Raw genomic sequence first — 11,762 nt, 5'->3', positions numbered from 1 at the left:
ATATGGAGTTTCCTCAAAAAATTAAAAATGGAGCTGCCTTTTGACCCAGTGATCCCACTTTTATAAATATATCCTAAAAATACTGAAACACTAATCAAAAGAATATATTCACTCTTATGTTCATAACAGCACAAATTACAATAGTTAAGATCTGGAAACAGCCCAAGTGCCCATCATTAGATGAGTGGATAAAAAAACCGTGGGACATGTAAAGCATGGAATCTACACAGCTGTTAAAAAGAAGGGTCTTGTATCCTTTGGAACACTACAGAAGGACCTGGAGAATATTATGCTAAGCAAAATAAGCCAGCCAGGAAAAGATAAACGTCACATGATCTCACTTATATGTGGAATCTAAAGAACTTAATAAACTAATGATCAGAATAGATTCAATGACATGGAAGCATGGATCAGACTGACAAATCTCAGAGGGACTGCGGAGGGTGCGTGGGTGGAATCGGAGAGATTAACCAAAGAATTTGTATGTGTAAATGGGCAACCCAAGGACATGAACAATGGTGTGGAGAGGAATTGGGGAGGGGTGTGTGAATGGGGTGGAATGGGTCTTTGGGGAGAAAAAGGGACATCTGCAATATTTTAAACAAAAATAAACACACCGAAAATTAAAAAAAAAAAAGAAATCATATCAAGCATCTTCTTGGAACACAATGCCATGAAACTAGAAATCAACCACTGTAAAAAGACTCAAAAATATTCAAACACATGGAGGCTAAATAGCATGTTATTAAACAATGAATGAGTTATCAATGAGATCAAGGAAAAAATCAATGAGTTCTTGGCAAAAAACAAAAATGAACAGACAACCCAAAATCTATGGGACACAGCGTAAGCAGTCCTTAGAGAAAAGTTAATAGCAGTACGGGCATACCTAAAGAAACAAGAAAAACTTTATTAAACAATCTAACACAACTAAAAGAACTTGAATGAGAACAGGAAGAAAAGCCCCAAGGAAGTAGAAGAAAGAAAATAATAAAAATCAGAGCAGGAATTAATGACATAGAGACTAAAAAAACAATACAAAAAAATCAATGAAACCAAGAGCTGGTTCTTTGAAATGGTAAATAAGATTGATGCACCTTTAGCCAGACTCACTAAGAAACAAAGAGAGAGGACCCAAATAAATAAAATCAGAAATGAAAGAAGCTATATAACAACTCACCCAACAGAAATACAAAAGATTGTAAGAAAATATTACAAGCACCTATATGCCAACATGGGGGAAATGGACAAATTCTTAGAAGCTGAATCAAGAAATGGACAACCTTCCAAAACTGAATCAAGAAAAGGCAGAAAACCTGAATAGGCCATTAACAACTAATGAAATTCAAGCATTAATCAAAAATCTTTCAGCAAACAAAAGTATAGGACCAGATGGATTTATAGGCAAGTTTTACCAAACATTCATTGAAGAATTAACACCTATTGTCCTCAAAGTATTCTGCAAAATTCAAGAGGAGGGAATGCTCCCAAACTCTTTTTATGAGGCCAGCACCATCCTAATCCCAAAACCAGATAAAGACACCACAAATAAAGAAAATTATTGGCCAGTATCCCTGATGAACATAGATGTTAAAATCCTCAACAAAGTATTACCAAACCAGATCCAGCAATACATTACAAAGATCATATACCATGACCACAATTTATTCCAGAAATGCAAGGCTGGTATAACTTCCTCAAATCAATAAATGTTATAAATCACATAAACAAAATGAAGGACAAAAATCATATGATCATATCAATAGATGCAGAAAAAGAATTCGACAAAATCCAGCACCCATTTTTGATAAAAACTCTCAACAAAGTGGGAATAGAGGAAACATGTCAACATAATAAAGGCCATATATGACAAACCTACAGCCAACATCATATTGAATGGTCAAAAACTAAAACATTTCCCTTAAAAACAGGAACAAGACAGGGATGCCCACTTTCACCACTCTTTAAAAACTTTTTTTATTGTTCAAAACATTACACATGTCTTCTTATGTCCCCATTGACCCCTTCCATACCACTCACACACCCCTCCCCAGTCCCTCACCACACCATGTCTGTGTTCTTGGGCTATGCATATATGCATATAAATTCTTTGGTTAATATCCCCCCTCCCCAGAGTCTTCCTTCCCTCTGAGAGTCATCAGTCTGATCCATGCTTCCATGTCACTGAATCTATTCTGTTTATAAGTTTATTAAGTTCTTTACATTCCACAAATAAGTGAGATTATGTGATATTTGTCTTTCCCTGGCTGGCTCATTTCGCATAATATTTTCCAGGTCCATCCATGCTGTCCCAAAGGGTACGAGATCCTTCTTTATTACAGCTGCATAGTTTTTCATGGTGTAAATGTCCCACAGCTTTTTTATCCACTCATCTAATGATGGGCACTTGGTCTGTTTCCAGATCTCAGCTATGGTAAATTGTGCTTCTATGAACATAGGGGTGTATATATTCTTTCTGATTAGTGTTTCAGGATTCTTAGGCTATATTCCTAGTATTGGGGTCACTCTGTCAAAAGGCAGTTCTATTTTTAATTTTTTGAGGAAACTTCATACTGTTTTCCATAGTGGCTGCATTCCAATCAGCAGTGTACTAAGGTTCCCCTTTCTTCACATCCTTGCCAGCACGTCAGTTGTTCATTTGTTGATGGTAGCCATTCTGACAGGTATGAAATTATACTTCATTGTGCTTTTAATTTGCATTTCTCAGATGATTTGCAATGTTGAGCATTTTTTCATATGTCTCTTGGCCATCTGTATGTCCTCTTTGGAGAAGTGTCTATTCAGGTCCTTTGCTCATTTTTTAATTGGGTTGTTTGTCTTCATCTTGTTGAGTAGTATGAGTTCTTTGTACACTTTGGAAATTAGCCCCTTATCAGGTAAATCTTTGGCAAATATGCTTTCCCAGACCGTGGGTGTCCTTTTTATTTTGAGGCTGATTTCTTTTGCTGTAGAGAGGCATTTTCGTTTAATGTAGTCCCATTTGTTTATTTTTTCTTTTGTTTCTCTTGCCCTAGCAGATTTTTCAGTAAAAATGCCACTCATGAAATGTCTGTGACTTTACCGCCTATGTTTTCTTCCAGGATTTTTATGGTTTCATGACTTACATCTATATCTTTTATTCATTTAGAATTTATTCTTGTGTGTAGTGTAAGTTGGTGATCTAGTTTCATTTTTTTTTGCATGTATCTGTCCAATTTTTCCATCGCTATTTATTGAAGAGATTGTCTTTACTCCATTGTATGCTCTAGGCTTCTTTGTCAAAAATTAACTGACCATAATTGCGTAGGTGTATTTATGGGGTCTCTTTTCTGTTCCATTAATCTATATGTCTGTTGTACCAATACCAGGCTGTTTTGATTACATTGGCTTTGTAGTAAAGTTTGATGTCTGGTAAAGTGATCCCCCCACTCTGTTCTTTTTCAAGATAGCTGCAGTTATTCAGGGTCTTTTTTGGTTCCATATAAATTTTTGGAATATTTGTTCTATCTCTGTGAAATATTCTGTTAGTATTTTAATAGGAATTGCATTGAATCTATAGATTGCTTTGGGTAGTATGGACATTTGAATGGTGTTAATTTTTCCAGTCCCTGATCATGGTATTTTCTTCCAATATATTTTCCTCTATTTCTTTTTCCAGTGTCCTGTTGTTTTCTGAGTACAGGTCTTTTACATCCTTGGTTAAGTTTATTCCTAGGTATCTTATTTTTTTAGTTGCAATGGTTAATGGTATTGTTTTTTAGTTTCTCTTTCTGACAGTTCATTGTTGGTGTGTAAAAATGCCATAGATTTCAGGATGTTAATATTGTACCCAGCTACCTTACCGAATTCATTTATGAAATCTAGTTGTACTTTGATGGAGTCTTTAGGATTTTCTATGTACAATATCATGTCACCTGCAAATAATGAGAGTTTTATTTCCTCCTTTCCAATTTGGATACTGCTTATGTTTTTATTCTTTCTGATAGCTGTGGCAAGGCTTCCAGTACCATATTGAATAAGAGTGGTAAAAGTGGACAATCCTATATTTTTCCTCTTATTAAGGGAAATGCTTTTAGTTTTTGTCCATTGAGTATGATGTTGGCTTAGGTTTGTTGTATATTGTTTTTATTATGTTCAGGTATGTTCCCTCTATTTTTTGAGGTATACTTGTATTGCTATGAAGTTTTCTCTCAGGACTGCTTTTGCAGTGTCCCATAGATTTTGGGTTGTTATCTGTTCATTTTAATTCTTTCTTGGAGGTTTGTGATTTTTTCCCTTGATCTCATTGGTAACCCATTCATTGTTTAATAATAAGCTATTTAGCCTTCATGTGTTTGAATTTTTTTTTTTTTTTTTTAGTGGTGGATGTCGTTGTTTCATGTCATTGTTTCCCAAGAAAATGCTTGATATGATTTCAGTCTTCTTGAATTTGTAGACACTTGCCTTGTTCCCTAATATGTAGTTTATTTTTGAGAATATTCAATGTGCCCTTGAGAAAAATGTGTATTCTGCTGCTTTGGGATGAAATGTTCTGTGCCAATTAAATCCATCAGAGCTAGTGTGTCAAAAAGGTCTGTGTTTCCATGTTGATTTTTTGTCTTGATCTGTCCAGTGATGATCAAAGTCCCCCACTATGATTGTGTTGTTGTTGATCTCCCCCTCAAAGTCCACCAAGATTTTTTTTTTTAATATATTTAGATGCTCCAATATTGGGTGGAGATATATATATATATATATATATATATATATATATATATATATATATATATATGGGTTATTTGCTCCTGTTGGATTCATCCTTTTAGTATTATGTAGTGGCAATTTTGTCCCTTGATATGGTCTTTATTTTGAAGTCTATTTTGTCAGAAATAAGTATTGCTACTCTGTCTTTTTGTTTTGTTTTGTTTCAATATGCATGGAAAAATTTTTCCATCCCTTCACTTTCAGCCTGTGTGAATCTTTTTCTCTGAGATAGGTCTCTTGTAGACAGCATATGTTTGAGTCCTGTTTTCTTATCCATTTGACTACCTTATGTCTCTTGGTTGGAGCATTTATTCTTTTTACATTTAAGGTTACTATTTGTATATACTTATTTAGTGCCATTTCTCCCTTTATGCTGATGTTCCTTTCTCTCAATATTTCTTCTTCTTAAAGAAGTCCTTTTAGCATTTTTTGCTATGTTTGTTTGGTGGTACTGAACTCCTTTAGCCTCCTTTTGTCTGGGAAGCTCTTTATTTCACGTTCTATTTTATTTTATTTTATATTTTTATTTTATTTTATTTTATTATTTTATTTTATTTATTTTTTTAAACATATCTTTATTGATTTGAGAGAGAGGAAAGGAGAGGGAGAGAGAGAGACCAGAACATCAATGATGAGAGAGTCATTGATTGAGCCCACAACCTGGACATGTGCCCTGACAGGGAATCGAACCCCAATTGCCTGGATCCTAGGTCAACGCTCAACCACTGAGCCATGCCCAGCAGGGCCCACATTCAATTTTAAATGATAGCCTTGCTGGGTAAAGCAGTCTTGGTTGCATGTTCCTGCTTTTCATTAGTTTGAGAACTTCATGCCACTCCCTTCTGGCCTGAAGTGTTTCTCTTGAGAGATCTGATGTCAGCCTTATGGGGGTTCCCTTGTAGGTCACTGCTTGACTCTCTCTTGCAGCCCTTAATATTCTCTTTGTATTTACCATTTGCCTTTTTAATTATGATGTGTCTTGGAATGGATCTCTTTGGGTTCCTCTTGTTTTGGACCCAGTGGGCTTCCTGAACTTGTATAGCTTTCTCATCAGCTTAGGAAAATTTTCTGTCATTATTTCCTCCACCAAGTTCTCTAACCCTTATTCACTTTCCTCCCCCTCTGGAACCCTATTATGCAAATGTTGTTTTGCTTCGTGTTGTCCCATGGCTCCCTTAGACAGTCCTCATCTTTTTAAAGTTTTTTTCCCCTCTCTGATAGAGCTTTTTAAATACAGTATCTTCTAAGTCACTTATTCTATCTGCTTCATTGATCTTGTTTTATTCCTTCTGCTGTATTCTTGATATCAGATATTATATTCTTCATTTCTGTTTGGTTCTTATTTATGATATTTAGCTGTTTTTTCATGTTTTTCCTAAGTTCCTGACCTTTCTGTGATGTGTTTTGTTGTTCTCATTAATTTCCTTGAGCATTTTATAACCAATACTCTGAACTCTATTTCTGATAACCTGCTTAACTCCATCTCATCAAACTCTTTTTCTTGTGATTTTTCCTTTTCTTTAGCTTGGGGTTTGTTTCTTTGTCTCCCCATTTTGGTGGCTTTTAATGTTTCTATTTGTGTATTAGATATATATGCTGTCTCCCAGTCTTGGTGGGGTGCGATTTTGTAATGTATGTGCAGTGGAGCCAAGAAGTGTGTTTTCCTTATACTTCTGAGCTATTTGCTCTGGGCATTTCCCTTTTGTATGTGTCCCTTTTGTGTGCTCTTTGCCTCTCCTGTTGTGATTAAGTCTAGATTGTTGTTTACCCAATCTTGAGAGGACTCTTCTCTCAGGTTAGTTATGTATGTGGCTCAGATCCAGCCACGTCACATGAGCTATTGTACAGGTCCTGGTAAGGCAAATCAAAACATAACCAAACTCCCAGGGAACAAGCAGTATCTTACTAATTATCTTGACAATCACGATGAAAACACACCAAGAGAAAGTAAAATTGGGAGAGTGAAGTGAGAACACAAATGCTAAAAGAAAACAAAAAAAGAAATAAAAACAAAAAATCAGAAAAAATATATATAGAGATAAAGATATTATTGCTAATAGTAAAGAAAAATAAAATTTAATAGTAATAATATAAATTAAGAAGTAAAAAATATAGAATTAACTGGGAGATAAAAGGGGCAGAGAAAAGATTCTCAAAGAAGGGTGAGCAAAAAATTAAGGTATAGTGTAGGAATAGGAAAGTAATTGAAAAATAAAAAATAAAAATAATATTAAGAGACAAACAGAAACAAACAAACAAAACAAAAAGACAGAAAGACAGAGAATAAAAGGATAGAAAAAGAAAAGAAAGAGGAAAAAAAGTTATGCTAATGGAAGAAGAGAGATAAAGCAAGGACAAGGAGGGAGTCCAATAAGAGATATGGGGTAAACAATAGATAAAAGCAGTAAACTTTGTTGTTATCATGACAGTATGCCAGAAATTAAGCAGAGAATATCAAAAAAATCTTGATAATAAGACAAAAAGAAAAAGAGGCAAAACAAAGCAAAACAAAAAAACAACACAGAAAACAAATTTTAAAAATTATTTAAAGAATTCAAAAATTAAAATTAAAAAAATTTATAAAGAAAATTTTTTTCTTTTCTCTTTTTTAAAAAAAATAAAAGTCAATTGGGTGAATTTCTTCTGGGCAGCTTATGTTGTCTCATGGTCACTGTTTTGCATGCTGATTTCAGTTCTCCTGGGAGGTATTTGTGTATTAGCCAAAGTGTAGAGCTCTCTAGTTTTGGCTCTGGAGTCCTTAGGTAGTTGGTTGATCTGAGGCTGTCTGTGGTCCACCTCCACTTGTCAGCTATTTTTCCTCCCCTTTATGTTTGCCTGGTCTTACTCCAGAGTCTTCTGAGAAGTCTTTAGGGTGCAGGCCTGCTAGTGTAGTTCAGGACTTGCTCCCCTTACTTAGTGGTTTCACTGTCAGGCACTCACTTGGGGAAATTAGTCTCTGCTTCAAAGCCAACTCCTCAGTCTCTATCCTATCCTTCAATTCTAGTTCCTCATACAATGGCCTGCTGCATTTTTGGATTGACTTCAGTCTGTTGCTTTTTCTGAATGGGCAGTTTCAGCAACCTGGGCTCAGTGGGTTTGATTAAAAAAATAATAATTCAGTAAACACTTTGCCTCCCCAGCCTCCAGAAGTTGTTATAGGTTTTTCTTACAGTTCCCAAGCAATAGTCCCTGAGAATCTTGTTCTTGTATTGTCATTCTTGTAATTTTGTTCTGTGAGCTGTCTTTCCTTCCCCCTCAGGACTGTGCCCTAAGGGAAATATCTAGGGTTTCAGTGAGCTGTACCAACCCTTTTCTTTTTGGGGGTGGTGCTCCTAGTCTTTAGTAGAGGAAGGCATGCCCCACGTCTCCCTTCCCAGATCTGGTTGACTGATGTACAATGCACTTATTTCAAACTCTCCACTATGCAGACACAACCCCAGGTTTTGCTGGTTTGTCTCCCCAGTGCAAGCCAGGAAGGTGGATGCCTGTTCAGCAATCAAAAACTCAAAAATGCACAAAGCAACATGCAGGCAGAGAACCCGTCCTGTAAGGTACCGTTACCCTTGTGCCTCGGTACCATGCAGGAAAGGTCAAAAAGTCAGCCCCTCACAGCTCCCCTGAACAGCTGAGCTCAGTAAAGCTGTGGCAGCTCCTTGCATGCTATCCTGGCTCCCCTCAGGGTGGGCCAAAAATCCCCATATGCTGCACCAGCAGCTCAGCAGCTGGAGAGCTGATCTGCCCCACTGGCAGCTCCAGTCTCTTCCCCTTCCTTGTGCCACACAATTGAAATGTTTTCTGGGGTTTGACACAATGTCTTACAAGAAAGGAGAGGGTCCCTCTAGGTCACTGCTCAGTGCAGCGTTCTGGTTTCTTTATATTGGGAAGCCACAGACTGTGGTACAACCTCTCCCTGGGTCAGCATCTGAACTAAAAGAATCCTGTCCTGTCTGCTGCCATTAGAAGCATTGTTTAACTGGGAATGCTCGGTCCCCTCCTAGCCAGCACACTGTTCCTCTGGATCCCTCTGCCCATCCTGTATGGGCTCTCCTTCCCTTCTCCTTCACTATGGATTTGAGATCCAGCTTTTAGATGCCAGTCCACACTCCAAGGGAGCTTTGCAGCCTCTAGCCCTCCATCCTTGGGCCTAGCACTGGCTTCAGGGGCACCCCCGTTTCTATGACCCCCTTCTCTTACCAGACTCTATGATGTTTCTTCAGTGCTCCTTATTTGAAATATGTTCACTTGGGTGTATTTTCCTTATTTTTCAAAGCTGGCTATTCAGCATTTCAGCAGTACATTGAGTCTGTGTCTGGGAGTAAGGACTCTCTGCTTCTTGTCAGAGTGCCACCATCTTTCTTCTCTCTGTCCTGCATGCTTTTAAAATGTACTTTTATAAATGCACTTTAGCTTATTGAAGGTCCCTACACATTTACACTCCATGTGGCCCTATTTTCCATAAAATACATTCGCAGTAGCACAAATTTTGTTTTTATTCTGTTTGACTATTACATTCGTACTCTCCTGTTTGGAAAACTGACTCCATCTCTGAGGCTGACTTAATTAAATAGATCTTCATATGAAGCGAGATGCCAAATGAACTTTGTGATGACTACAGATCTGTTTTTCTTGCCAATTCTAGTGGACTTTTTGACACTGGAGAGTCTTTTTCCAGTTGAAAGGAAGTGTACTTGACTGTCATCTCTTTGGATGTTGGACATGGTGAAAAATTGCCAAATGTGATGTGTGACAACACTAATTTTGATGGTTTAAAAATGTTGCATTTGCCCAGGCTGGTTTGGCTCAGTGGTTAGAGTGTTGGTCTATGGACTGAAGGGTCTCAGGTTTGATTCTGGTCAAGGGCCTTGGTTTTGGGCTCAATCTTTTGGCTCAGGTAGGTCTGGGTGTGGAAGACAACCAACCAAGGTTTCTCTCTCACATCAGTGTTTCTCTCTCTGAAAAGCAATGGAAAAAATATCCTTGGGTGAAGATTAAAAATAAATAAAATAAAGTGTTTCTTTTATGATTTTAACTTCCTATCTAATAAGAATGGCTTTTTCAGAAGGCAATCATTATTAAAGCTGTATACTTTACTTATCAAAATTAAATACAATTTTTAATGTTGCCTTGGGGTGTTAATTTTGAACTTGAAGTAATTAGAACTATAGAGTATTGAGTAATGTCACTGAAATGCCCTGGAAACAAACATTCCCCCTGTGTTCCTCTGGCTGCCTTTTGACTGAAGGGAAAGAGCTGTGGACTGAAACTTGGGCACACATGTGTGTGTCCCATAACCAGTCCCCAGTGGGGCCAAGACCCATGGGCAACCATAGTTTAGCCTCAAAATTTATTGTCACTAGTGACTTGATCCTGATATGAAATGCATAGTGGGTGTAAACATGGGCAGAGATATTTCATTTCCTTAGCCTGAAGTCCCACAGATGCCAACTTTTTTTTACTGCTCTAATTAAGTAATCTTAAATGAAGAAGTTAGGCAAGTTGGAAGGAACTTGTTCAGGTTTCAGTAAGCATTTTATTTCCATGTGTACTTTTAAATAATGTACCTGGAAGAAATTGGCCATTGGCTTTGCACACATATAGATCTGATTATTAATTAGCTTTGTTTGTGTGTGTGTTTAATTGACTGAAACAATATAAAGAACTCATAGAAATCAACAACCAACCAAACAACGCAATTAAAAAATGGGCTGAGGACCTGAACAGACACTTCTCCCAAGAAGATGTACAAATGGCCAACAGATATATAAAAAGATGCTCAACTTCACTAGCTATTAGGGAAATGCAAACAAAACTACAATGAAATACCACCTCATACCTATTAGAATGGCTATTATCAACAAGACAGGTAATGCCAAGTGTTGGAGAAGTTGTGGAGAAAAAAGAACCTTCATTCACTGCTTGTGGGAATATAAACTGGTACAGCCACAATGGAAAACAGTATGGCAGTTTCTTAAAATATTAAGAATAGAGTTACCATATGACTCAGCAATCCCTCTTCTGGGTATCTACTTGAAAAACCTGAAAACATTTATTCGCAAAGATATATGCACCCATATGTTCATTGCAGCATTATTCACGGTGGCCACTACATGGAAACAACCAAAGTGGAAACAATCCATAAAGATTGGATAAAGAAGATGTGGTATATATATATATATATATATATATATATATATATATATATATATATATATACACTATGGAATACTATGCAGCTGTAAGAAAGGATGAAATACTGCCATTTGCAACAACATGGATGGACCTTGAGAATATTATGCTAAGTGAAATAAGTCAGTCAGAAAAAGCTAAGAACCATATGATTTCACTCATATGTGGGATATAAAACTGAGACTCATAGACACAGACAACAGTATGGTGGTTACCAGAGGGAAGGGAGTAGGAGGGTAGTAAGGGTAGACAAATATATAGTGACAGAAGATGATTTTTAAAAAATGATGAAGCCCAGCTGGTATGACTCAGTAGTTGAGCATCGACCTATGATCCAGGAGATTGTGGTTCAATTCCCAGTCAGGCCACATGCCTGGATTGCAGGCTCAATCCCCATCAGGGGGCGTGCAGGAGGCAGCCAATCAATGACTCTCTCTCATCATTGATGTTTCTGTCTCTCTCTCCCTCTCTCTTTCTCTCTCTGAAATCAATAAAAAATATATCAAAAAAAAGGATGAAAAAAATTATTTGTCATTTGGCCTAATAGAGAAGATAGCTGGGTTCTCCTATTTACTTCTACATTCAGTCTGTTGTGACTCGTTTTTTATTTATTTGTTTTTTGGTTGAAGTATAGAAGGACATATGACCTCATATAGAAGTGTAATTATAAGGGAGGAACCTAGCTGACCCCATGAAAGGGTCTTGGGCACCCTCAGGGGTCCTTGGATCTTGTCTTGAAAACTGATGTATGCTGTTCTATACCTTTGATTTATTTCACTTAATATATCTGAGGTATTTCCATATCAGCACATAAAGGAATTGCTTTATTTGCC

Source organism: Miniopterus schreibersii, assembly GCF_964146895.1.
Source record: "Miniopterus schreibersii genome assembly, chromosome: 2".
Lineage (NCBI taxonomy): Eukaryota > Metazoa > Chordata > Mammalia > Chiroptera > Miniopteridae > Miniopterus > Miniopterus schreibersii.
Note: the sequence above shows the minus strand (reverse complement) of the source record.